The sequence below is a fragment of the Balaenoptera ricei genome, chromosome 4 (assembly GCF_028023285.1).
Source record: "Balaenoptera ricei isolate mBalRic1 chromosome 4, mBalRic1.hap2, whole genome shotgun sequence".
NCBI lineage: Eukaryota > Metazoa > Chordata > Mammalia > Artiodactyla > Balaenopteridae > Balaenoptera > Balaenoptera ricei.
This window is the reverse complement of record NC_082642.1, coordinates 22,341,320-22,367,871: the sequence shown is the minus strand read 5'-3', so window position 1 is coordinate 22,367,871 and position 26,552 is coordinate 22,341,320. Positions and strand designations below refer to the sequence as shown.

At 49.5% G+C, this 26,552-nt stretch overlaps 1 protein-coding gene across 1 annotated transcript in view; it reads left to right on the top strand.

Moving 5' to 3' along the window:
• The window catches only part of EPHB1 (EPH receptor B1), a 420,917-nt gene that overhangs the window by 61,032 nt on the left and 333,333 nt on the right, over positions 1–26,552 (top strand). The window lies entirely within an intron of this gene.

Sequence of the window (26,552 nt, the reverse complement as noted above, 5' to 3'; positions counted from 1 at the left end):
CACCTTGGGCTGCACTCTCCACCCAGTCTTCCTGTGGGGAGGTAACTTGGAGGGTGGGACGAGGTGTCCAGCCCGTTCTAGGCCATTCTGGTCAAGGTGTATGGCAGGTCTGGGCCCTGATCTGGTCCAGTGGTCCCAGACTTGGGATCTCTAGAGGCCCCATCCCAGGGTGCTGCTCTGTGAAGCCTGGCGCCCCCAACCCCCTGGCGGAGCCCCCATAGAGCTTTCTGCTAGAGGCTGCAGTGGCCATCACAGCTTTTAAAGCATCTTCCCCTGACCGTCAAGGCCCTGACTTCGATCTCCGTGGAGCCTGCCACCATTAGGACTTTAAATTTCTGCTACCCAAATGCAATCATTCATTCAATTAACAAGCATTTATTTGCAAACTTTCCCTTTTTTGAAATAATGCTTTATGTTACCAAAAGACTAAGTACATTTTTTTTTGGTGATACCTCTTCCAATCTGTGTCCAGATGCATACAAATTTACTGTTTATTTTCCCTGCTTTACATGATCTCTATAATTGTCACTTTTCAATGGCTTTGTAAGAGTCTGTCAAATGGCTGTATAGTGTTTAATCATTCCCCTGATTTGTGAAACTGGGAATAAGTATGTCATGTATTTGTATTTTTTAATTTTTATTTTATACGGGAGTATAGTTGATTTACAATGTTGTGTTATTTTCAGATGTACAGCAAAAGTATATTGTGCGTTTAGCTTTTTTTATACTGACTTTTTTTTCCCCTTTGGTAAATTCTGAGGAGTGGATTATTTTGAACACTTTTAGCTGTTTAAAGTGCAGAGTTGAATCGTATGCACATTTAAGTGACCAGACTTGAACTCTAACAAAAGAGAAGGGGTGGAGACACACACACACACACACACACACACACACACACGCACGCACACGCGCGCGCGCACACACACACACACACACACACACACACACACACGCAGCTCTGCTGACCCCTAAGCCAGCTTCCCTCCCTCAAGCCTCCCATTCTGGGAGCCACGCCCTCATTAAAGACTCCGATGTTAAAGATGTGTGGCTTTCGTGTTCTCTGGCACCTAAGGGTCCACCAACTGCTTCGTCTGGTACCCAGCCAAAGGAAGGGCCATCTGTTCCCGGGAAAGACGACGTGGCAGCGTCTAGCGTGGTGCCTTCCCCAGGGACTCTCATGGGCAGTTTTGACTATATAGACTTTCAAACTCACCCTGGCGTAAGAAGCAAGCCCACTTAGTACTTTCCAGAAGGTTGCTTGGCAGTGTCACTGTGAGTGACACTAGATCCTCTCACTAGTCATTGCACACCCCATGCACCCCAGCTCATTCCCAGATTAAATAAGTGAAAAGCTGTACTTCAAGGCTCACTGCCCAATTTGCCTGTGTTTGCTCCGTGTTTTGTTTCACTTTTTGTGCTTCCCCAAGAGGCACTTCCCTGGCTATGGACAGGATGAGTAGGACAGTGCATGGAGGAAATTGGGGGCTTGGAAGGCCATGAGAGGGCCGGGCCAGGTTTGCAGACGTTGGAATTGCGGGGCTACAGGGAGTGAGTGCGGTGGGCAATGGGGCAGGAGTGGGGGAGACACATATACGCAGAACCCATTAGGGTCCCAGGAGAAGGGGAGCCCCTGAGACCAGGAAAAAGAAATAGAACAGAAGGACGATAATGTCACGCTAGAATTGTCGAGGGCCAGGGCGTTTAAGAAGAAAGCAGTCAAGTGGAGTGCATGGGATGTAGCCAAGAAAACCAGCCAAGGGCATGGATAGAAGAGCAGACTTTGGAGAGCTTGTTTTCTGACCTAGTGGGAGGAACCCACGTGAGGGGGATAAGGAGGGGATGGGAGGTGGTGAGCCTCCAGGTGTAGACCACTTACCTGAGAGTTTCAGCAACCAAGATGAGAGAATCTGTAATACCAGCTGGAAGAGGCAAGGAGATTTCAGAATAAGGAGAGTCATGGCAGCTTCCAGAAAGGGAAGCTGCCCTGGAAAGAAGGTTTGTGAAAGAGTTAGGGAAGGGACGGGGGTGGAGGGAAATAAGAGGAGAAACCATCCTCCCAGAGGTAGGAAAGATGTATACAAACACTGTGGGGCTAAAAGAATAGCCCGTGTGGAATATAGTCCCTGGGCTTCTGCCCGGTGTCTAAGTTGGGTATTCGTTTTGGAGGAGTGAAGAAATATGAACTTGGCAGCCTCCCAGCCAGTCCCGGGGTGGGAGCTCCACTCTGCGGGGATTCTTTGGAGCGTCCATCGCGGCCTCAGTGCTGCCCCTGCGCAGAGTCAATTCCCAGATTCTCAGCTTCCCCTGAGCAGCCTGGGTGAGGATGAGACGCTGTGGAGAGCAAGGAATCACGGGCCTTGCCTTGGGCCTTCCCTGCCTGCTGGGAGCACGAGGTCTAGCGCAGAGGGTGGTGGGGCTCATGGGCAAAGCCACCCGGGTGTCTAGCTTGGGGCTGATGTCTGCGAGAGGCACCTGGCTCCCTGGGGGAGGAGGAGTTGGTGCAGGATTGGAGGTGGGGGGCAGCAGGGGGGATGGGCTTTAAGTTGGGCCCAAAGAGGTCAGAGGTGGGTACTCCATGGATGTCCTTAGTCTGTCCCCCTGGAACCCTAAAATAGACTTAAACCTGTCTTGACCACAGTTCTTCCCCTGGGGATACTGGCCTCTTTGGTCTTAGATTTATTTTTGTGGACAAGCTCTTATTCTTTCTTTTGTTCAAACCTTGTGAACTCAAAAAAAGAGACACCCAATTAGAATAAAACTTAAATGAAATTGAAACACCAATTAAAACATATCATGAATTAAAATAGAGAACTAATTAAAGTGCTTCCAACAAGCAGCAGCCAATACGGCCCTGTGGCCTGGAAGCCCCAGCCTTGGTCATGGGGTGGCTGGAGGGCCAGCCAGACATACTGCTGGTCTGGGGAGTAGGAAACGGAAGGCTGACTTTGGGCCCTGGGAACAGGACATCCCTCTTGTTGAGTCCTTCTACCTGTGGCATGGTTGGTGACCCTCTTGCTCCTTTTCCTGGAGACAGAGGGGCTCACAGCTGGTGCTGACTCCATACGGAGTGGAGCAGAGCCTAGCCTGTCCCCATGGGGCCCAGAGTAGGAAGGGCTGCAGGTCACACACAGGGCTTCACAGGCCACACCTGACAGAGCCACCTGGACTCAAAGCCACATGCACATTTGCAGGTGCTCTTTTCCTTCCTCTTGGTAGTGAGGCTCTGAGAACCACTCTGTGTGTGTAGCTTTGTTCCACGGGTCCCTGGAGCGCAGGTTGGGTGAACACCAGGCTCCCTCTGACCTGGCAGGCCTGGCATTCGTGGCCTTGTGCCACCTGGGGCCTCAGCCCTGTCTTCCTCATCTCCCACCATGCCTGTGTGTACAGAGGACCTCTGTTCAGCCACTCTGGTCTCCTGGCTAACTGGCAAGTTGTTGGAAGTAATAAGATGTTCCTCTAAAACTGTCCATGGTTACCCTCTCCTCAAGGCCCAGTGAGACACGTCTTCTTGCTGCTCCTCTAAGTAGGTCTGTTGACCTTGACTGGCCTGTCTTGAATCATTATGTACACAGCCATCTCCATCCTTCTGTACAAGTCAGGGTATATGTTAATATATAGTATTAAGTTACATCTTTCTTGTATAGGAGACTGCGTGTTTTTTAAGGGTAGCGATTGACCTTTGCTTAACTTTTTATTATCCACTAGTTTTTATAGTCATCAACTCAAACTTTTAGAATTTTACTTGTCTAAGGAAGCGTTCTAGTTTGACAGGAACAAAATGTCAGAGTGTGGAAAGGCCCCTCGGGTGTCTGGCCAGCATGCCCCACCTACAGAGGCTGGACCACCGGGCCGTAACCCCACCTACCTGATGTGAGCTCACTTCAAGAACAGGCGAGTTCTTAGGAGAAAATCAATAACCTCATGTATGCTTGTCTTTTAAGCCCAATGCTCTTAAGTGGCAGCAAGCTCTACCAGGAACAAAAGAAGGAAGAAATTAGGTAAAGGGAGAATCAATATTTGTGTTGGGTTTTTAAAGACTTAACAGTCTGTTATTATCCTTGGTTCCGGGGAGTAGTAGCTGTTATTGCAGGGCTTCTGGAGCGAGCCTGCAGAAAGAAACTCCGTGTTTGGAATTAGCTCTTCTACCTCCAAGCCTGGAAATAGAACAAGTGTGACAACCCCTGCAAAGCCCTGTTCCTTCTTTGTAGCGTTGTATGTTTTTACCCAGCTTTGTATTTAAGGCAGAGATCAGGAGAAGCAGGCCCAACTGTTGACAGCCTGTTGTGTCCAGTGTCCCGATCCCCAAACCACATCCCTGGAGAGGGAAAACAGATCATGGAAGTGGGCATCTCTGTTGCCTGCCCTTCTCCAGCCACACGTCAGCTTTCACTGGGGAGGCAGGTGGTGGGGAGATGGGGCTCAGGGACAGTACTGCAGGAGGTCACAGCATCTCCGCTGGGGACAGGATGAAGGCTTCCTCACTGGAGAGATGCTTTCAGGAAAGTGGTGCATCCTGGCCTCTGTTGTCTCAAGAACAGCAGAGAACATGGCTCAGCTGTGACCTCGCGCCCCAGCACTGGACCTTTTCGTGTCTATTCACCTTCACCTGGCCCTCTTCCGAGCCCTGCTGCAGCTAGTTGCTTTTGTGTGAGGTTCCTTCACCTCCTCTTTTAAACCTCCTGATCTGTGGGTTCTGGACTGGGCTGGGAAGTCCTGGGGTCAGGAGAGGGCTTGCAAAGACCTGGGCCCTCATCCCCAGCTGTCAGTGTGGCTGTTTTCTTCCCTTGAGCTCCCACTTGCTCACCTTTCCTCAGGTTGTTTGGAGACCTGTGCACACATGCTCCTGTCCCGGAATGTCCCCCCTGCCACCCTCCTTATTCCCCTGGCCTTTTCTAAACCTTGTCTCAGGCCCCCACTGATGGTCCTCTCCTTTGACATAATTTGCCCTCTCGCCCTCCTCCTCCTCCCCACTCCCCTCTTCCTCTAATGTTCTATTTCTCTCCCGAGAGCCACAAGCTCAGAGTAAAAACGAAATCAGTGGACTCAAAGGAGAGAAATCATTATTCTCTCTCTCTGAAACCTTTTCCCTCTCTTTTCATAAAACCAAAGCAGCAGGTGAGGGACAGTATCACCATAGCTGAGAAAAAGAGGGAGTGGTGGAAGGCACATGGAGGGGATGTGTCAGGAGGAAGCATGGTTTGTTCATTTCTTCAGGGCAGCATGTGTTTTCAGAATACCTCACTGCCAGAGGGGCTGCCCACGGGGGTGGGAAGACAACCGACTGGCCTGTTCTCGAGTGGCCCACAGTCATCAACCCAGAATCTCCAGACCTGGGGTCCCTGCATGGGCCTCTGAGAGGTCAGAGATCAGAGATGTTGTGTGTCTGTGTAGGTGCATTTTCTGAGAAGCGTTTCTACGGTTTTCCTCAGATTCCTGGAAAGGTTCAAGATCTAAGACTTTCAATTTTTTTTTGACCATGACCTGTAGTTAAAAAGACCTGTCTAGACCTTGTCTCACACATCTGTGTATGTATGTGCGTGTGTGTATGTATGTGTGTGTGTGAGAGAGAGAGAGAAAGAGAGAGAGAGTGTGTTAGTTTTGTGGGTGTCTATATATATTTCTATATCCATGTCTATATCATCTCTGAAACAGAAGTTCCCCAACACTACTTACCCTTCTACATGCAAATCAATGTGGTATTTTCTATTTTACTCTTCTTGATTCTATAATTAGCTATTCTATTCTATTCATTAAAAAATACTGATTATAGCCCACGAAATTGATTTCATAACCCAGTAATGAGTCACAACCTGAACTTTGGAAAACACTGATCTAAAGGAAAGTGTTAAGGATCACTGATCTGGGAACTCTAGCACATTCTTAATGAGGGCCTTTTGGCAATATCTATCAATGTACAAATACATATACCCATTGACCCTGATGTTCCTACAGGGATGTTCCACTTCTAGGAATTTCTAGAAATCCCATTACTAGGAATTTCTCTTACAGATATACTTATGCACAATGATGTTCTAGATAATTCTTTGCTTTGTTGTTTATAATAGCAAAAGATTAGAGACAACTCAGATGTCCATCATGATGGGACCGGTTGAATAACTAATGGAACATCCACACAATGGAAGAATACTCTGCAGGTGTTAAAGAAGAAAGGGAAGCTCTCAATGACCTAAGTTGGAAAGATTGCCAAGATATATTAATTCAAACAACAAGATGAAAAACAGCATGTTTAATTTGTTACCTCTTGAGTGAAAAAGGGGGCAATTAGATTCTATATTCATACCGGCTTATATTGGGTTGGACCATATGAAATTCCCATTTTTAAAGATCAAAATAATTGAATATTGGCAGTTTCACATGGCTCCATATAATGTTCATGAAGGAAGTATAAGGTAAGAATGGGTGGGAGATTTCTTGCTGGGACCTGTTAAAATAAGGAATCCCATTGGTTAATGGGACAGGAAAGGGGCTCACTCTGAGCTAAGGCAGAACTGAGGGCAGTCCCATGCCCACGTAGAGAATAAGCAGAGGCCGCTGGTCCCTGTCCTCATGCCCGAGACCGAGGCAAGACCAGCCCCAGACAGGGGGCAAGAGGCTGGGATGGAGTGGACCAACAGCTGGAAAATCCCTCTGTCTCCCTCCTTTATCCCTCCCTCTTTCTAGATATCAAGTGTGAATGGTATGGTGGGGATGAGTTAGAAATTTAACTTTCAAAATTTAAAATTTTGAACGCAATTGTGTGTGTCAAAAAAAGCATCACTCAAGGAATGTTGATCCCTGCAGACCAGACCAAGTAGGGCTTTTGACTTCTCAGGGCTGGGCTGGAGAGGGCCGAGGACTCAGGAGAGCTGCCCGCAGGCACAGACCATTTTTCTCATGCCCAGTACCTGCTGCCTGCTGCCCAGCCTGATGCTCAAGCTCAGTGAGGTTTCTAGGACCCTAGGGTTATCTGGGCAGGTGTCTCGAGGGGTTGGACACTGTTGAGGTGTGGGGTGGGGGTAGAGTTGAGGATGGAGGTGGGGCCTGGTCTGTTTACCTCAAAGCCCATGCTGATTCTGTTCAGGTTTCCAGGGCCAAGGAGGATTGCTGGGCAGCTGGCAGGGTATTCAGCTAGGACCTCATAGGGCAACATTTACCTGGCACTTCACCACCATGATCTTAGTGCTACAGACTTGGAAATTTGTTTTCATCAGCATGTGGATGCTGTTCAGGCTCTCAGAGACTCACATGTAGACCCTGCCCTGTGTGTTCATTACCCTGGGAGCAGAACCAACGAGGGGAGTGGGTATGCAGGCCCTCTGATCAGTAAACCTTCTCCTTTAGGCAGTTCCAAAGGGGTAGAAAACTAGCATCAGAAGGCCCTTGGTAGGCAGGAATCTGAGCTATACAGGCCACCCTGGGGCTATGGAGCACCAGCCCTGATGGATACCTGGGGACTGATCCTTTCCATTGAGAATGTATGAAATGAATGTGTGTTATGTACTGGGGTGGGGGGCAATGCTGGCAGAGCCATGGCTTAATCACCTCTTAGAAGTTTCTTTTTATTCTCTATGTGTGAGCAGTCTCCCTTGTAGGGCACATTCCTTCATCAGCTTTATATACCTTTAATTCAATTATAGTTGATTCTATCTGGACAGTTATCTTCGGTCTCCCCTGGAAGACTCCATGCATTGACGTTTATCCAAGTTATATATGTTTGTATGTATTTTGGCAGGAGAGGATCTTATGCTCCCTCTCATTTTCTGCCTACATTTTACCCAAAACGCCAGTGCTCAGATAACAGAAACAGCCTTGGACAGTGTTCCGTAGAGAGAATGGTGGGACCCCAGTGGGGGTCTGTGAAGTTAATCAGGAAGTACCAGGCAGACAGAGTGAGCAGGAACTGGGCAGGGCCAGCTAGAAAGCTGCTGCAGAAGCTCCAGTGAGCAGCCCAAGGGCCTGGGCTGGGAGGAGCAGGCAGGTGAAAACAGGAAGGTGAGTGGTACCAGTGGCCTTGGGAAGGAGAAGAAACAGGCTTTGGAAGCTGACTCAGTATCAGAGGTAAGAGGACAGACATGGCATGACTCCTCTGGATCAAGCCTGGTGGTGGGAAGTGTGATGGAGAGGAGTCCTTGGGGAAAGATGCTTAATTAGTTCAGGACTGGACTTTCAGATTTGACTTGCTGATGGGGATGGAGAGTCCCATCTCCCTTGGCCCCGGTTCCCTGGTAGTTAATTTCAAGCTTGGGACTCAGTTCAAGATTTTGGCCTAAACTTCATAGAAGTGAAAGGTGGTGACTCACATGAAGGGATGAATGAAATCATTTAAGAGGGAGTACAGAGGATGTAGGTGACCAAAGACCAGATCTTGGGGACTGCTCCATTGGGGAGTGCTGTACCATGTTGCTTCTCATTGGGTCCTGGGCTGAGAGTGATGGGGGTGGTGGGGAGAGTTGAATGGAGACGAGGCTGGTCTCCCAGGGCTTCTGAGGGAAATGCTGTGGGCATCACGTGTTGGAGGCCCCTTCCTGTGGGCTCTGTCCCCAACAGTCCCTTCGGCCTGTAGTGGAATGGAACTGGGGGCACTGGGGGAGGATTGGAACCAGCAGAGGGTAAACCCTGAGGACAGTAAGTAAAGACCTCATCTCTAAATGTGAAATTCAGGGAGATTTGAAGGAGGGGTTCTGCTTTAGCCAGGGGAGAAGAGTAGGGTTAGGTGAGTCATTGATTGATGAGTGAAGATTTAATGAAAAGATACCAAATTGTACTTAAGTGCTTATCTTTCTGTGCCTCTTGTTCTTAAATTATGTATCAGATTTTTAAATGTGGACATGATTAATGCTATTAGGATCTCCGGCTTGGCTGTCTTAACAAAGACTTACATTTTAACTTAAAAACATAACTGAGTGGAGACTCTTACCATTTTTCGTCAATTAATCACCTGCGTGTGAAGCTCAGCTGTTTGGACCCTAAGGCCATATGCAAAGGCAGCCGCGCCCGCTGGGTGGTATCACCCTCATTACGGGGCAGAATATTTTGGAGAAAGTAAACTGACTCCGGAATGTTGCAGCAGTAATGTGAGATGAAGGTCACTAGGAATGCAGAGGTTCTGTGTTGCACCAGGAAGGGAAATGGATGTAGAGGGTGAGAGGGGAAGAGCACAGTGCTGATGCCAGGGCAGGGGCAGTCTCATCTCCAGGCACACCAGGCAGAGTCCATGGAGACTTGGTCCTTGAAGGTCCTTGGTCCTTGGTCTGTGGTTCAGAGCTTGGGAAGTGAAGTACCCAGGACGGGCCTGACTTGCACAGTTTAGTTCACTAGACATTTATTGAGCACCTACTATGTGTCAGGTTCTGGGGATACAAATAGGAATAGGATACATTCTTGGCTTTAAGTATTTACCAGGCAGTGAGGAAAATGGACTGCTAAACATTGGATGTGATAAGCCTGTGGCTTCTTCAATAATAGACGTTTGTATCAGACCTCCTGATGAGAAAATAATGAATCTGCAGTGCAGGCCTGCTGTCGTGCTGGACCCTCAGCCGTCATGTGCCACTGGGCGGCCACTTGGTTCATTAGAGGCCATGGGCCTCCAGGGTTTGATGAACTCTCACTGAAGGGATGATTACGTGTATTCAGGTCTTGCCTCTGCCTCTTACAAGTTGTGTAGCCTTGAGTGAGTCACTTAACAACCCCCTGCCTCGGTTTCCTCACAGTGGTACTTACTTCACAGGGTTGTCAGAAGGATTAAATGTGTTACATAGTGTTAGCTTAATGATGGAGAAGAAGTGGGAGGGGAGCTCTAGGAAGCAGGACTGGAAGGGCATTCTCAGAGGAGAAAAAGCTAGGCAGGTGATAGAAATCCCAGCCCAACTCGGCTTAAGTGAATGGGGAATTTATTTCCTTTCTCAGTGGACCAGGAAGGTGAAGCAGTGCTGTGGACCTGGTTTCTCTCTCCCCTCATTGGCCACGCCCTCTGGGCTGATGTCATTCTCACAGGCTCTCAGCACAACCTTATCAAGTTGGTTGCAGGCAGCTGCTGGGACTATAGCCCTCCAGGATGAATATAGTGGGAAGTAATAGCAAGAATCTTTGTTCCTGCATTTCTAGCAAGAGCCCTTGGATGGACCCTGAGGGGGTTAAGCCTGTGCCTGACCTTGAACCACTCGCTGAGGTCGGCTGAGTGCTCAGAGACCATTCCACTCTCTCCATTTAAGACACACCCTTTGCAATGTCCAATTCTGGCTTCTTGTAATGGAACAAGAACTTTAAGACCCTAAAGCATGTTGAGTGCAAAATCCGCTAGATTGTTAGTGATATTCTGTTTCTGATCTTTTAGCTTTGTGTTACCCTGTCCAAAAAATGAACTTTTTTAGCAACTCGTTGTGTCTTTCCAAAGCATTCAACTTAGTGCCATAGAAGCAAAGCTCTTCTTCTTCACATTTATACTTCATAGATTTATTAATATTTGATTAAATTAAGTATTTATAACCACAAATACAGCTGGCAAACAGGTATGGGGACACACACAGACTCTGGGCAAGCATTCTGTTTAACTCATGGGCACAAGTGCACAAGTCTCCTTGAGCTGTCACAGGACTGTGGGCATTGGGTCCATGCATTTGACAGAGCGAAAGAAAGAGTAGGTAAAGCAGGCAATCACATAAGGTCATTAAAGAGAGTTTCCACTGCCCAAGTTTGCTCTCGGATGACTGGCATGGCTGGGCCAGTTGCAGAGGATGTTGAGAAAGTGAGCTGGACCCACATGGGATGGGCAAGAGAGGAAGGGAGTTCTGGCCTCCCTAAGGAAAGCCAACGGCCCAGAGAGAGACATAATGACTTCAGTCACATGCAGACCTGATGTCCAGAGTCTGTGGGCACCCAGTCTGAGCAAGGAAGGTACCCAGGGCAGAGTTGGTGGGGGCAGGGTGGAGGTGTCCGGAGAGAGACATAATGACTTCAGTCACTTGCAGACCTGATGTCCAGAGTCTGTGGGCATCCAGTCTGAGCAAGGAAGGTACCCAGGGCAGAGTTGGTGGGGGCAGGGTGGAGGTGTCCAGAGAGAGACATAATGACTTCAGTCACATGCAGACCTGATGTCCAGAGTCTGTGGGCATCCAGTCTGAGCAAGGAAGGTACCCAGGGCAGAGTTGGTGGGGGCAGGGTGGAGGTGCTAGGAGCATCCTGCCCACTCTAAGTGTATCCCCTCAGGGTGGTCCCAGGTGGCACAGCAAAGCAGGGCGTAGCCTAGCTCACAACTGGGAGTGTTCCCCTTGGGTCAGTTGAGTATTCAGAAGGGGCTACTGGCCCAGGAAGGCCAGGAGGGCACTGACCCTTTGCCAGGGAGTCACAACAAATTTCGAGTCCCACTGGATTCAAGCTCTTGGGCAGAGATTGGCATCATCTAATGCTGCCCTGGACAGCCTGACGTCAGCTGCGTTGTGCTAGGACGACCCAGCCTCAGAAAACCCCAGCCACACACAGAGCCGGTCTCGGAAGCCTCATCAATAAGATGGGGACAAGGGGACAGACCTCACAGACTGTTGCGAGGATTAAATGAAATGAGAATCGCTGAGCTCCCAGTACAGAATAAGTACGTAGTAAGTCTTAGCTCCCTCTTAGCCATGTCTCCCTGGTTTTCCACTGTGGAAACTGATCTCACAGAAGTTAAGCAACTTGCCTTGTTTATACGGTACAAGAGGGGCCAAGCAGGGGCCACCGAAGCTTCCTCTTTTCCCCCCAAACCATACGTGGTCCATACACCAGGCAGGCTGCTGCCTCTCTAATAGCTCGGACTCCCCGCTCCCGGCCCTGGGATGGGTGGCCTTTATCATGGATTCCTGCACAGTGAGAAGGACCTCAGCTTAATAACGTAACAGAGATTAGAAAAGCGTAGGCCAGAGGGAGGCCATAGAAATACCTAGTTACTAAAACAGTATCAGATAATGACCTTTCAAACCAGCTGCAGCTCAGAGAAGGAGTGGAGCCGAGTAATGATTACAGCTCGGGGCCTAACGAGGAGCCCATCACTTATTTATAACACCGCCGCTTTCTGGCTGTTACTGCACGCGTGCCCCTGGGTCTAGGCAGGGGTTACCTTTCATAATCTGAGCAACAAATGAGTCAATTTGGCCAATTCTCTGGGCTGGGGGATTGGCTGGGATGAGGGGTGAGGAATTCAGCAGGTGAGGTCCTCACACACTGGTCCTGGGGTGGGGGGCAGGGGAGCAAAACTCTGCAGTTCTCAGAGTCTGTCGTTCAAAGTGGATCCATTTGCTGGGGACAAATCAAGTCGATGTGGGGTTGTTGATCTGCCACCTCGCTGTGTTCATTATTTATGATCATTATTATCATTGCCTTTATTGAGTGCACTGCACTTTGTAATCCAGGGCTCCCTAGGTGAGCTCAACCAAGCCTGGGACTTTCAATACCACCTAGATGCTGACGACCCCCAAACTTATTTCCAGTCCAGTCTCTCTACTCACTGCAAACACATGATTCCCTCTGTCCCTGGATCTCTCCACTGGGATGTCTCACAGCCTCCTCAACCATAGCAAGTCCAAAATGGAACTGCTCCTCCGCTAGCCTTTACATCCCAGCAAATGGCGTTGTGATCTGTCTGGTTGTCATAGCCCCAAAGCATGGGTCCCCTTTAATCCCTCCTTTCCCTCATAGCCCTCAGCCGGTCACCCACATACCCTGCTGGTTCTCCTTCCAAAGTGCCTCCTGGATCTGTCCGCTTCTCTCCACCTGGTCCTAGCCCCCAGCATCTTTTGCCTCCAGATTGCTTTGCCCCCGTTCTAAGTCTGAGTCAGGTGATCCCCCTCTCCACCTCAAACCTCCTGGTGTGTTCCCAGCACACTTAGAATAAGACCCCAACTTGGTTCCACGGCCCTCAGGTCCCCACGTGCTCTGACCCTTGTCCACCTCTGCAACCCCACCTCTTACTCGGAAATATTCCTCAGGCTGCAGTGACCTCTCTGGCCCTTCAATAGAGCAGGCTTGTTTCCATCCCGGGGTCTTGGCAGTTGCTGTTCCCTCTGCCTGGCATGGTTTCCCTCAGGGTTTCCTGGACTGGCTCTTTCTCTGGGCAGGTCCCAGAGAGGCCCTCCCAGCCCACCTTAGTTAAATAATACCCCTCTTATCATACCATCTTGCTTCATCATATATGTAGCACTTGTAATTATCTTACAAATAAGCTTACTTATTTGTTTACTAATTTACAGTCTGCATGCACTGGAGTCTGCATGCATGGGAGCAGGAACCTTTGGTTGCAGGTTCTGCTCTGAACAGGACCTAATATAGGGCCTGGGACATCATAGGCTCTCAATAAATATTGATCAAGTGAATTCACGAAGAAGTGTTTTTCTAATTTCAATAATAACCTAGCAAAGTAGGTCTCATTTGCTCAGTTTTATAGGAAGTTGAAGTTCAAAGAAGTCACAAAGCTTGCGTAAGGTCATCCAAGCTTGTAAGTGGCAGAGATGCAGTTCATGCCCAGTTTTGTCTGCTTTAACACTCTTCTCCAAAACCGTGCTACCTTGCCAAGACAAACCTGTTTGGGTGCTGCTCCCAAAAGAAAGTTTGAGGATCCCCTGGGAAGATGTTCCTTAGCGGGCTCACGATCACTCCTACAGAGCTGTTACTGCATCTGGACCCTGGGGTCTTTGCAATTACCATTCCCATCAGCCTGGAAGCTGCAGGTGAGAGAGCAAGTGTGAGTGTGTTTGGAGGGAATGGGTGGAATGAGCAGTGGCTGCCTTACAGCTCTGGGTGTTCCTCACAGGGACCACATCAGTGTGTCCCTGTGATGGCCAGCAGCTGGCCTGCTGAGGGGAGTTAATATAGTTAATGACACCAAGCTATTAGTGCAACCAAGGGCAGTATCTGCAAAAAGTCCAGACCAGAGTGGAGCTACGTGGGTGGCTATTGGACAGCAAGCACTGGATGCTGTGTCACCACGGGGTGACACAGGGGCTGCCAAATTGCCCTTCCACTCACCTCTGACGGCTGCATCTGCTCCTGCTCCCCATGTGGAGGCGACCCCTTCTTCTGCAAAATCCTTGACTTTCTGGCCTTCTCCCACTGCTCTGTTTCTCCGTGGGTTCATTCTGTTTGTTCTGAGTCTCACCTGGTCCCTTAGCATAAAGGATGACTTCTCACAACAAATTGACAAAGGATGGCTAGATTTGGGGTAACAGCTCTGCCTCCCTCAGGAGGGAACCGATGAATCGCCCACTGAGGGGGTTCTGGGATCCCTCCCAAAGTAGCCTTGACGTGGTTTACCTGGGCCCTCATAAGCACATCGGAAAGATAATTCCCACTCGAGGGAGAGGCCTTGTGCGCACCGTGTCTTAGCTCTCTCTCCCATCGCCTCTTCTAATCCTTATAATTTGGATCCAGTACAATGAGTCAGACTGTAAGAGTCCAGGAACATTAAGCAGAATTTGCCATTTTCATGCAAAGCTGAAAGACATGGGTATTTCACATGCAGTGATTAGACGCTTTTATGGCCAACCTATCACATTACACACCACAGATTTCCAATAAATAAAGGAAAGCTAGAACGGGGCCTGCCAGTTGTATTACAATCCAGCTAACAATATCGTGGGCAGAGCAGTGCTTTCTTGACATCTAATTTTCTCAGTTACACGAGTGATCATGTCACTCCCTGCTTAAGCTCCTTCAGTGTCTTTCCATCAACTAGAGTGACGGTGAGTACCTCACGGCTCCCCTCCATCCTGGCACCAGGGCACCGTATGAGACTAGTCCATGGGCCTCCTCCACCAGACTGGGTGTCCCGTGAGGCAGGGACCACACTATTTTCCATATCCCTTGACTGGAACAGGGCCCGGCCTCCAGAGAGAGCCCAGCAGAGGTTGGCTGAGTCGGCCTCCAGAGAGAGCCCAGCAGAGGTTGGCTGAGTGGATGGATGACCGAATGATCCACCCGAGATACTGTGGACCTTGGCTGGCGGGGATGGATGGGGGAACATCTCACAGACCTGACACGGCTCGTGTTCAGCCATAATTCACAAAGTAACATTTCCGGATATTTGACACATCACCTGGAATGTTCTATCTCAGCCTAACCTGAACCATTAAATTAGAATTCATGAGCCAACTCATGCCCTCTTGGAGAGAGAGGGAGAGGGAGAGAGATGAACTCATGCCCCAGAGCGAGTGGGGGCCAGGCAATGCTTTCTCCTCTCTCCTGGCTCCCTCATGCTCCTTGTGACCTGGACATCTTGCTGCTCTGAGTGTGATAAAGGATTTGGCCTTTAAACCTAATTCACCCCACCCTTACCCCAAGTCAGAGAAAACTTTTCTGGGGTGCATTTGACACATCTGAGCCACTCAGATGGCTTGGGGATTCATACTGAATTTATCCGTATTCTAATAATCAACCACAGTAATTGTCTTTTCACTTAGTCTGCATCTCAGCAATTAAGAGTGTATATATTTATTGAGGAATGGCAGTGGGGACTCATTACCTGCTGTTGTTAGTTCACAAGGTCTGCTCAGAGCTGCCTGTCCTGCAACCAGGAGATGGTCCTGCCCCATCCCCGCCTGCTGCCCTTCTGGAGAAACCGGACTGGAGCGGGGATGGCCGTTAAATGATGGCCCTTTCATGTGTCTGGGCCAGCAGGTGGTGGCGGACTGTGTCTCTCGACAGCCCTGACGAGGGGTGGTCGGGGTGGGTTTAAGGGCACTGGTGGGGCCTCCAGTGTGGGCTGAAGAACAGAAGTAAACAAGAACAAGGAGGCAGTCTCTCAACCTCAGATCCCAGCTTTGGCAGGGTAGCCTTCCTTAGGACGTCGGTGGGCAGTGGTTTGTCACTCAGCTTGGCCTGAGAGGTTTCAAGGAGAGACTGAGCAAGGACAATGGGGCGTCCTCTCCAGAGAAATTTTCCTTTTTTTAACATCTTTATTGGAGTATAATTACAATGGTATGTAGTTTTTGCTGTATAACAAAGTGAATCAGCTATACATGTACATATATCCCCATATCCCCTCCCTCTTGCGTCTCCCTCCCACCCTCCCTATCCCACCCTATAGGTGGTCACAAAGCACCGAAATGATCTCCCTGTGCTATGCAGCTGCTTCCCACTAGCTAGCTATTTCACATTTGGTAGTGTATATATGTCCATGCTACTCTCTCACTTCGTCCCAGCTTACACTTCCCCCTCCCCCGTGTCCTCAAGTCCATTCTCTAGTAGGTCTGCGTCTTTATTCTCGTCCTGCCCCTAGCTTCTTCAGAACCATTTTTTCTTTTTTTTAGATTCCATATATATGTGTTAGCATACGGTGTTTGTTTTTCTCTTTCTGACTTACTTCACTCTGTATGACAGACTCTAACTCCATCCACCTCACTACAAATAACTCAATTTCATTTCTTTTTATGGCTGAGTAATATTCCACTGTATATATGTGCCACATCTTCTTTATCCATTCACCTGTCGATGGACACTTAGGTTGCTTCCATGTCCTGGCTATTGTAAATAGAACTGCAATGAACATTTTGGTACATGACTCTTTTTGAATTATAGTTTTCTCAGGGTATATGCCCAGTAGTGGGATTGCTGGATCATATGGTAATTCTATTTTTAGTTTTTTAAGGAACCTCCATACTGTTCTCCATAGTGGCTGTATCAATTTACATTCCCACCAACAGTGCAAGAGTGTTCCCTTTTCCCTACACCCTCTCCAGCATTTATTGTTTGTAGATTTTTTGATGATGGCCATTCTGACTGGTGTGAGGTGATACCTCATTGTAGTTTTGATTTGCATTTCTCAAATGATTAGTGATGTTGAACATCTTTTCATGTGTTTGTTGGCAATCTGTATATCTTCATTGGAGAAATGTCTATTTAGGTCTTCTGCCCATTTTTGGATTGGGTTGTTTGTTTCCGGAGACGCTTTGATCGGCGCAGAAATTCAGCTGCTTCCACGGGTTGGTTCTGGGTGGAAACCTGAACTCCGTGGGGCCTGGCCGGTGATGCTGGCAGGCCGGCGGGCAGCCTGTGGCAGCAGGCTCATTGCTCCAGCCCTGCCCTCGCCTGTAGCAGAGCAGGCACGGCCAGATCTTCACATGTTCTTTAATGCAATCCAGAAATAGGCATTTCTGTGTGAAAGTTGCACTTTTTAAACATTAGCAACAGATTTTTAAAACACTATACACTCTTCCCCCCTCTCACCTCCCCAGAAGGTCTGTGGGCAGCGTGGTCGTTGGCTTCCGGAGGCAACAGTCTTGCCCGGATGGCCTGGCGGCACTTGGTGTTGACTACCTCACGGGCCCGTGTGATTCTCCATGTCCCATCTGAAAGCACAGACAGAAATACTCCTAATGTGGAGACACGTTCCTCCTTCTTCTTGCCTGCAGAGTATCCAGAAGGAGGCCCCCAGCCTGGGGGCTGCGTTCATCATAGTGTTACCTGGTGGCCTATTTATAGAGCATGGGCCCCCACTCTGCCGTCACCGGAGCCCCTTCCTTGCTCTGCTGCAGACTGAGAATGCATCGATGCGCCCTCCTGAGCGCTTGCGGTCCCTGGAAGGGGGACAGTCCACTTCCCTCCCCTTCCTCATTATTGTCTGATCCGGGCAGCCAGCGGGCCAGGCTTTTGCATCACTTCTGGGGTCCTGCCCAGACCTTGGATCCTGGCGTCCTTAGGAACTCATCCCCCAAGGGATCGGCCTCCCACAGGGCTTGTGGCACCTGGACAGAGTTTTCGGGGGTGAAGGCCCTGCCTAGTTACGACAGGCAAGGAAGCAGGGCGGCTCAGCTCATCCACTGGCAGGTGGCTCCTAGGGAGACACCGGGCCTTGTCCTGATGCCTTTCCATCTAAATCGGCCGGGAACAGCTGACCTGCCCGCCTGGTCCCTCGCCCGGGCTTGTGCTGGCGGGCAGAGGGGAGCAGAAAGCCGGCTGGGAGGGCGAGTTCGGGCAGATGGAGGTGCCGCCGGCAGTGGGGAGGGCGCACGTGGGCAGCGTGGAGAGGCCTGGGCCCAGATCTCACGTGCGGAGCTGCAGGGAGTGGGGGGGCTGGTGGCCTTCAAGGGACCCCGGGAGGCCCGGGTAGCACGGCCCCGCAGACCTGTTCTTCCCTGAGCCTCCACGCGGATGCTGCCACAGTCACAGGAAGTTCCTCAGCACCTCTGAGCTCTCGTTTCCACATCTATAAAATGTGGATAATGACCACCTCTCACCGTGCTGATGAGCTAATGTTTGTGAGAGGGCTTGAAGCACCATAGATCGCTACACCTAAGTGAGATGATTATTATGTTTACCTATTTTTATTCCACTTCTCGGTACTTATTTTTCGTCCAGGTCTTTAAAGCAAAAATTTTAAAGACATCCAAATGGAACAGGTCAGGGAAGTGGCCACAGGGCCTCTTTTGAGCCTTTGTCATCTCCTGCTGCAAAGGAGACTGTTGCCTCCGCCCCCTAACTTGACTCCCAGCACCCGGCCTGGCCTCCTCTGCTCCCTCCTACACACGGCCTGCAGAGGGAGCTTTTGGAAACTGCACCCCTGGTCTTGTTGTCTTCATGCTCCACAAACTTCAGTTCATAACTCAGCGCTCACATAAGAGATGTACGCTGAGTTCTGTACTAGGCAGAGAGCTGGGCGGGAGTGGGATGGGGCACCGTCCTGTCCCCGGGCTCATGGCCTGGGGCTTCTCTGCCCCTGCTGGGTAAGAGTCCTGGCTCCCAAGTCTTCTGGCGCTGTCCCCTGCCTACCTCTCCAACCCATCCTCCTCTCCCCCTTCTCCCAAGCCCCAGGTGAAACAGCCCCAGTGTTGTTCTCCGACACACCCGGGCTGGTGCTGGGCCCCTCACCCTTTCTTCTTCCTCCCTTCCTCTTCATTTGCCAGTTTCCTGCCCAGCCTTCACGACTCAGCATTTGGAGTGTTGCAAGGGATGGAAATTCCACTCAAAATAGCTTCAAGGAAAAGGAAATTTATTGATTCACAGTGAAGAGTTACATGCTTTCTGGATGCAACACCAGGACCCGATCTCTCCCATCTCCTGGCTCTGCTGTCTTCCCTGGAAGCTTCATTCTTAGGCCCCCAAAGGGGTGGCAAAGATGACCAGTCGCCAGTTTAGGCTTAAAATGTGGGCAGTGTGCATCTCCATGGTGGTGCCAGAGAAGCCTCTATGGGTCATGTGGCTGGGGTAATGGGCTAAGATGGGGCGGGTAGTTGGGGTAGGATGGGGCAGGATGGGGAGTCCATGAATCCCATGGACTGAGTGGGAGGGAGTAGTTTACTGGAGCAGAAACAGGGACTCTTAGTAAACAAGAGGGTGTAAATGCTGGGCAGCAGGCACAGAAGATTCCAGCACACCTTCCCTGACTGTTCCCACCACCCCAGGGGTTGTGTGCTGCCCACGTGCCTTGCTGCTGTCAATAGAGCGGGAGAAATTTTTGCACCTGTTTCTCCCACTACACTGTGAGCTGCCTGAGGCCAGGGCGTTTGCCCCCTTCAGCACTGACTCCTCACCACCTGACCCCGGGCCTGAACCCCATGGGGGTTTGGTACCTGTGAGTCTACTGAGGCCCAGCCTCAGGCTCACACACAAATTGAAGAAGTCTGGAGTCAGATGGCAGAGCTGGGGTCATGGTCCTGGGTGTGGACCCTTGCCAAGCACACTGGTCCAGATCCTGCGGGTCCTGTGGTCTGATAAGATCCACCATTGGGGGCCATTCCTTCGTGAGCGGAGAATGCCCTGTCACGGACAGGATACCTGGAGAACCTCAGCTTCGGATGGGGGTGCTGCCCAGCAAGAGTGGAGGTGAGTGGTGCACCATCATCAGAGCTGGTCCTTTCCTTGTGGGGGAGGAACCCACCCAGCCGCCAGCACCACAGCCCCCAGGGAGCAGGGCTGGCCCCGAAACTGTGCTCCTTCCTTGTTGAGAACCTCTCCTTATCCTCCGCTGACCCTCAGGCCTTCACATTCCGCCAGCCCCTTTGATGGTGGGCTGAGCACACCCAGGACGTTACCCTCCCAAAGGCACCGACTCCAGAGACAGGGTCACCATCAGTCAGGAGATAGACCATAAGAAACTTGTAACTGATGACAAAAAACCCAAGTTTGTGAATAATCTGTTTGCTTCTTTAGCAAGTTGTAGGGGTCCAAGTTTCCTCCATATAACAACTTTCGCCTCACTCACGTGTGCTTTCCTGTGTGGGAGGGGAGGGAGGCTCCACTGTAGGGGGTTGGGGGCTGTGTGTCTCCTGCAGCCTCTCATACCCATGGTGCGGCCCCCTTACCCAGGAACCCTGGGAAGGCCATGCCCGGCCTGACAGTGTCACCCAGCCAGGCAGGGGTTCAGGCAAGGCCCGCTGCTCTAGGCTTTCCTCCTTCCCTTCAGCAATAGGAGTGCCCCTCCCCATTGCCTCAGCCCTCAGTACTGCCAGGTCAAGTTGGGGTGCAGTCGCCACGTGGTAGGGTGGCGGCTGAGGGAAGGCCAGCCCCCCCCCCACGCCCCTGCGAAGAGGTGACCACCAGCCCTCCCAGCGAAGGTGATGGTGGCACTGAGCGTGTCAGCTCTTCACATCGCAGCTGAGGGTGGCCCTGGGAAGGCTGGGGCTTTCTGGAGAACCTTCTGGCCCTGTCTCCATTGATCTTTCTGAGGGATATTTGTATATCATGAATTAAGAAGGAGTTTCAGGCTGTTCTTCAAGCAATTTCTTAAGCAAATGGCCCAGGTGAAATTAGCTCTTCTGAATAATTCATTTTCCTTCTTCCAAATTTAAATTTGCTCTTCCCTTAATGGTGAATCAGCTAGATGAGGGGCAGGGGTAGTTTGTGGTTCGTATTAAAGTTATTAAAGAACAGAGAGGCTGGAAACCCTAGGAATTAAAAACCGCTGTGTCGGCGGAGGGACTTGCCCCTGGGGGTTGGCATTGTTATTCCTGGCCATCATGGGGCGGTCTGCTTGCCAGGAACCAGGTGAGTCCACAGGGCTGGGGGGCTGAGCCCTGTGGCGACAGGGCTCTCCCTGCTGTGACTTCCTCTGGCTTCCACAGGGCTGGTGGGAGGGGAGGATTTGGTCTCTTTGTGATGACTGTGATTACAGGGGTGATTGGTTTCCCCAGTCAGGAGTCCAGATGCAGAGGGCAGAATGGACCCCCAGGGCAATTTGCCCAGCATTTCCTCCATTTCTGCTGTTCACACAATGACCACATTGATGAATTTTTGCCATGAGTTTACTATTGTTGATTCACTACTGTACCACTGTTGATTCACTTTTTAAAAATCTAAGTGCATTCATTTGTAAAAGAAAGTTTAAATCAATCTAGTATATGGCAAATATGCAACCAATGGAAGACAACTGTCAAAATGAATCAAATGAAAAAAAACATTAAGCTTTAGCTAAAATGTAAGCCGGTTTTCTTGTTTTTGAGTATCAAGTTTTCAAGAGGTGTTAAAGAAATGCCACACCCAAACTAAGACTTTCTTCCTTAAGGTAGTCAGAAGCATGGAAAGGAAGTTAGAAGGGGCATGCATTTCTCCCGAAGTCATGCAGTACGATTTAGCGTGGTGTCTGGCGCCACCCTGTAATTGCTTTTAATGTCACAATGGTGCCTGCCTCTCCCTTCTCACTTAGAAAACCCTGCTCCCCCTCAATCGTCTCGCCCATTTTGCAGAAAGCTTTACTGAGGCTCATAAATAGAGTAATATATCCAAGGTGCCCAGAGCTGGCCAGAGAGCAGAGTCCAGGTCTTAAGACTGTCTGAGGAACTGGAATCTTTGGATCACTGCTATGCCTGGAAAACCAACATCTGATCCCAATTCCAAGCCAACAGCATTTACCAAGCAAAGATTCCATCAAGAAATGCAATGGATGGAGATTCAATGAGGGAAATCGGTCCCATTTCCTGAACTTTAGAGGAAGGGAATCGAGTTTGGACAAAGCTGTGAAAGAGATAAGATAGGTCTGCCGAGTTGTCATAGAATGATTTATACCCAAACCTAGCCTGATGCCATCATAACAGGCAAAATCAAATCCAAAATGGACATTGGTAGGGTACGATTGATAGAGAAGTGATATAAATGAGGCTGGAAAAAATCAGCATACCCCAGAGGACGTCTCTGAGCATCCTGTGTTCCTGTTCCTTTATATCCACCCCAAACGCTGGGCCTTCCCTCACACCATGCTTCACTCGGTTCTCAGCTTTTTGCAACTGTGCCCTTTGCTGGAAGAGGCCTTGTCGGAGGAAACACTCTGCCTTGGTCTGAATTGGCCAATGTGCAGCTGGCCAGAGAGTAAACACTGAAGCAAAGGTGACAAGGACATTGCTGCCCCCCAGCCGTTGAAGGACTAACTGGGAAAAGTGGAGGGGCTGGGTGGACAGACCCGGGCTGCTTTGCTCTGGGACTTCTGTGGAAGCGTGTTTCTTCAAGACACCTCAGTGGCATTTTAGGATTGTGAACAGTCTCTTAGGCCAACAAGGGGGCTTTGGTAAGGAGGCCTGCAGGGCTGGTTTGTCCACTTGGCAGCGGCCGCGGGCTGCGTGCTGCCCATGGGAGGTAAAGGCTGGTTCTGCTCTTTCTCCTTTGTCCATTCCTCTCACCACTGGGTTGAAAGTTTCCCGGGCAGGCCTACTGGTGGTGGCAACATGCGGCCCACCTAATCAGGGGTTCTTCCTGGACACTGCGGTAGCCCTCCACACAGCCAGGAGATGGTCTCCATCACTTCTGAGGACACGACATTGAGGGCCTATCACCAGGGACCACAAGGCCAGACAGCTAGCCCCATATCACTGCTCAGCCAAGGTTCATCTCCCTGGGCCCCCCTCGGAGTAGCCAGCCAGTGCTTGGCAGGGCGAGGTTACAGGGATGAATATCTGGGCTGCAGGGCCGAGCGGTGAGGCTCTCAACACTGATGAGAATCCCTGATGTGTCCTCTCAGGAAGGTTAGGCAGCTCGGAATTGGGCTTCTGGGTCCTTCTTTCAAGAAGGAAGAGATGTTATTGCTTTATCTGTGAGAGGAAGGGGTGGTGTGAGAATTACATGGCCAAGCGTTCTGAGAATTGGGGTGCAGTTAAGGGGAGTAAATTTGTTCATCATTGGAACAGCGCCATTTCTACGCTCATGTTGGCAGATCAAGGGCAGCAGAGGGGCCCTGGTCAAAACAGTTTGAGCACTCTGTTATCGTGGGGGATTCTGGGTAGCCGAGCCTTTGCTGGTTGTGGGAGTACCTTTTGTTAGCAGTGGCTCGGAGCCTTTGTACTAACATCCCTAATGCAGGAAATAGCATCTCCCAGGGAGGCAGAGGCCCCAAAGGCTCCATGGGAAGCGACGGGTGGGTGTGTGTTTCACATGTGCATGGGTGTATCGGGTGTGTAGCAAGTATATAGTAGTATTTTATAGTAGTATGTTACAGTAGTATGTAGCATGTATGCTGTGTATGTGGTGGGATGGGACATATAGGCGTGTGCAGACAGATAGGGACAGGGAATTGTCAGAAAGGAGAGCCCATCAAGAAGCAAAATACAGACCCTAGGCTGACTTGAGATAAAGGTGTTTTGGTGGATGATGGATAAGATGTACCCCCATTCCAGATCAGCTTCACCTGGAGTCTCACCTGCCTCAGATTGATGAGGCCACTGGAGAGACCAGCTGGCAGAGACTGAGTGCCAGCCACCTGTGGGGCCAGGTCAGAAGGGACCTCTCTTTATAAACTAGGAAAGATCTACAGGGGCAGGAGGCCTGGCAAAGGACAATGACGGGTTCATGCCCACCAGCAGAGCTGCCTCAACAGACGTCAGCGCCAGAATGGTAAATAAATGAATAATTGAAATCAGCCCCTCAACACAGGCATAGATCTTATTTTTAATCCTTGGAATTCTGACTTTTTTGAAAAGAGCTTGACTTGGCAGGCAGCAGCAGAGAACGTGGGAGTGACGCCTTAACGCCCGGCCATAGCCTAGCGCAGCTTCCCATCAATGATGACTGAGTAAATGAAAAGAAGGGTTCACAGAGGGTTAATAAAGCTTTATTGAAAAAAACAAACAAAGAATTCATGGAATGAAATGATAATGGGGAACTGTCCAACAATATTCTTTGGGATGTGTCCAAGACTGTAATCAGAGGCAAGCTAATTCAGTACTAATTTCAGGGAAAAAGATGGGGAAAAAATGGATAATTAGAAAAGAAAATGGGAACACTAGAGGAATCCTATAAACATAAATTAGGTCCCAAAATACTAGCACAATTAATCGCAGCCAGGGGAGAATCAAACCTCATCCTATCAAGAAGAACTGAATATTTCAGTTTTGAAGAAGAACTGAAGAATTGAAAGTATACAAAAAAGGGTTGAACCAAGAGGAATATAACCAGCCATAACTAAAACAAACAAACAAACAAAAAACGCTTGTCAGAAATTAACAACTGAAACGCAAGAGAGAAATAACATCTTCATTAACCAGTGGGGATGAAAAGTAGACTCAGAAAATAGAACAAATGCTCATATTCCTCAAAGCCCCATCTCTTTCTATTGAAATTACAGCCGTAACTTTCAAAAATCTTTTTATTTTTCCTCTCTCAGGAGCAGAATGATTCACTGTATATAAAAAAGAAAAGAGAACATAGGAAATAATTAAAGCTATAAAAAAATTCCCAATTATGAAGCATCAGATTCCAGATGGCTATGACACAGACTCACCATGAAGAATCAACTTGTGTGTGTGTGTGATTGGGGGGCATCTCTAACACGATGGAGCTGGAGACCTGGAGAAGGAAGTGCTGTTAGAACTCTTCTTTCCTCCTGAAATTAGGACTTCTTAGGACTGGAAGGGAATGTTCCACCATGATGGCACTTCACTCAGAAGGAGGAGAAACAAGCCATGGTCTGTTCTGAGGAGCAGACTCTGGAAATCTGTCCTAAGAAGAACCACTGAAGCAATGAGGGTGGTCTGGAGAGGGGAAAATCTCAGAGGTAGATGTGAGAGTTGCTGCAAGGAAAAGGGCCCCTTAATACAAAGTTTACACTGAGTCTCTGACTTGGGCCCTAGCTGTCTTTAAAAGAAATGTCCTGCCTCAGGGGACAATGAGCTCTCCATCCCAAGCGGAGGTTGTACAACCTCCTGTCAGAAATGTTGAGAGCGATTCAAGTACTGAGTTTGAAAGGGCCTTTTTATCCTTACGTTGTTTAGTTCTGAGATTGCAAGCTGGACCAACTTTAAACTCTCCTAGAAAGGACAAGTGATAGATTTAAGATTTTGGGAGGAGGAGAGAGTTACTTGGCTAGCTTTTAACAGCTGGCCATGAACCCTGAGTTACCCATGAAAAAATAAAGGGCGTTACTTCTCTTGTGGAGAGGAATTGGGTGGAGTGTGGACAAGGGGATCACTGCCTGTTCTGAGATTGGACCTTCCTGAGAAACCTCTGGTTACCATGGAGCCCCATAGCAGCTCCCATCAGGGCTGAGATGCTCATAGGGCAGGTGTTGCCCTGCCTTGGAGGATCAGGGCAGGGGTCAGGGAGAGTAGCCCTTAGGGACATTCCCTGTGCTGGGCACTGTGCTAAATGCATTTTATGCATCATCTCATGGCAACTCTATGAATCACAAACTGTTTCCCCTGGTTGAAGAGGTGGAGAAATGTAGTCTCCATGAATATAAAGCTTACACTGTTGGTAGGTGGTGGGAGGATGGGATTTGAGCCCAGGTCTATCCATTCTAGAGTTGGGTGCACTGCCCTGTGCTGCCTTCCATTTTGGTCTCTATGTGTCAGGCCCTGTGGCCATGGTAGGACTTCTGGGCCATGATATCTGAATGTCCGAGTGGTGTTTCATTGGCTGCACTCCACGCCTCAGAGGCTCTGGTCCCCCCCCCCCCCCCACCAGCATGTCGGAGAGCAGTGATGGTGTGGAGAAGCCGAGAGCTGAAATTTCCTTTTTGGGTAGGGCACAGCTGGAAGAATTCTGAGTTCGTGAGCAATCACAATCCTGAAGCCTCAAAGAAGCCTTTTGTATGCATAAGCTTATTATAAATAAATGAGTGTAAGATTTCTTTTAACTCTAAAATACATGCTTGAAGCCAAAGCTGCTCAGATGCCGTTCCTGGGGATTCAGAAGTTCATTTGATCAGAAGGTGGTCTGTTCTTGCCAGAGAGTACAGTGGGTTCTAATTAGCTTGGGTTCAAAGACTGAGAGAGCCCTGGCCACCGTTCTGTTAGTTAAAGAAAATATCAAAGATCAGCATAAACAAGCAATAGGATATGAGTTAATAATACCATTTTCTTTCAAAAGACCTGAATGATCCAGACCATATTTCCTTTGGCTAATTTGAATCTTTGCATTTTAAGAGGCCAAGGTACTGGGGCACTGGAATAACATAAGTGAGAAAGCCTCTCAGTTTACTCTGCTGTGTGGGTTGAGCTGTGCGGTATCCACAGCTGACATGTGCAGGCACAAGGGAGGCACTGAACCAATGACCCGAAATTGAGCAATCCATCTACTTAGACCTGATCTCTGGAACTGCAGTCAATCAATCAGCATGCATTTATTGAACACATATAAATAAAGGCATGCTGGAATTGACATCAGCC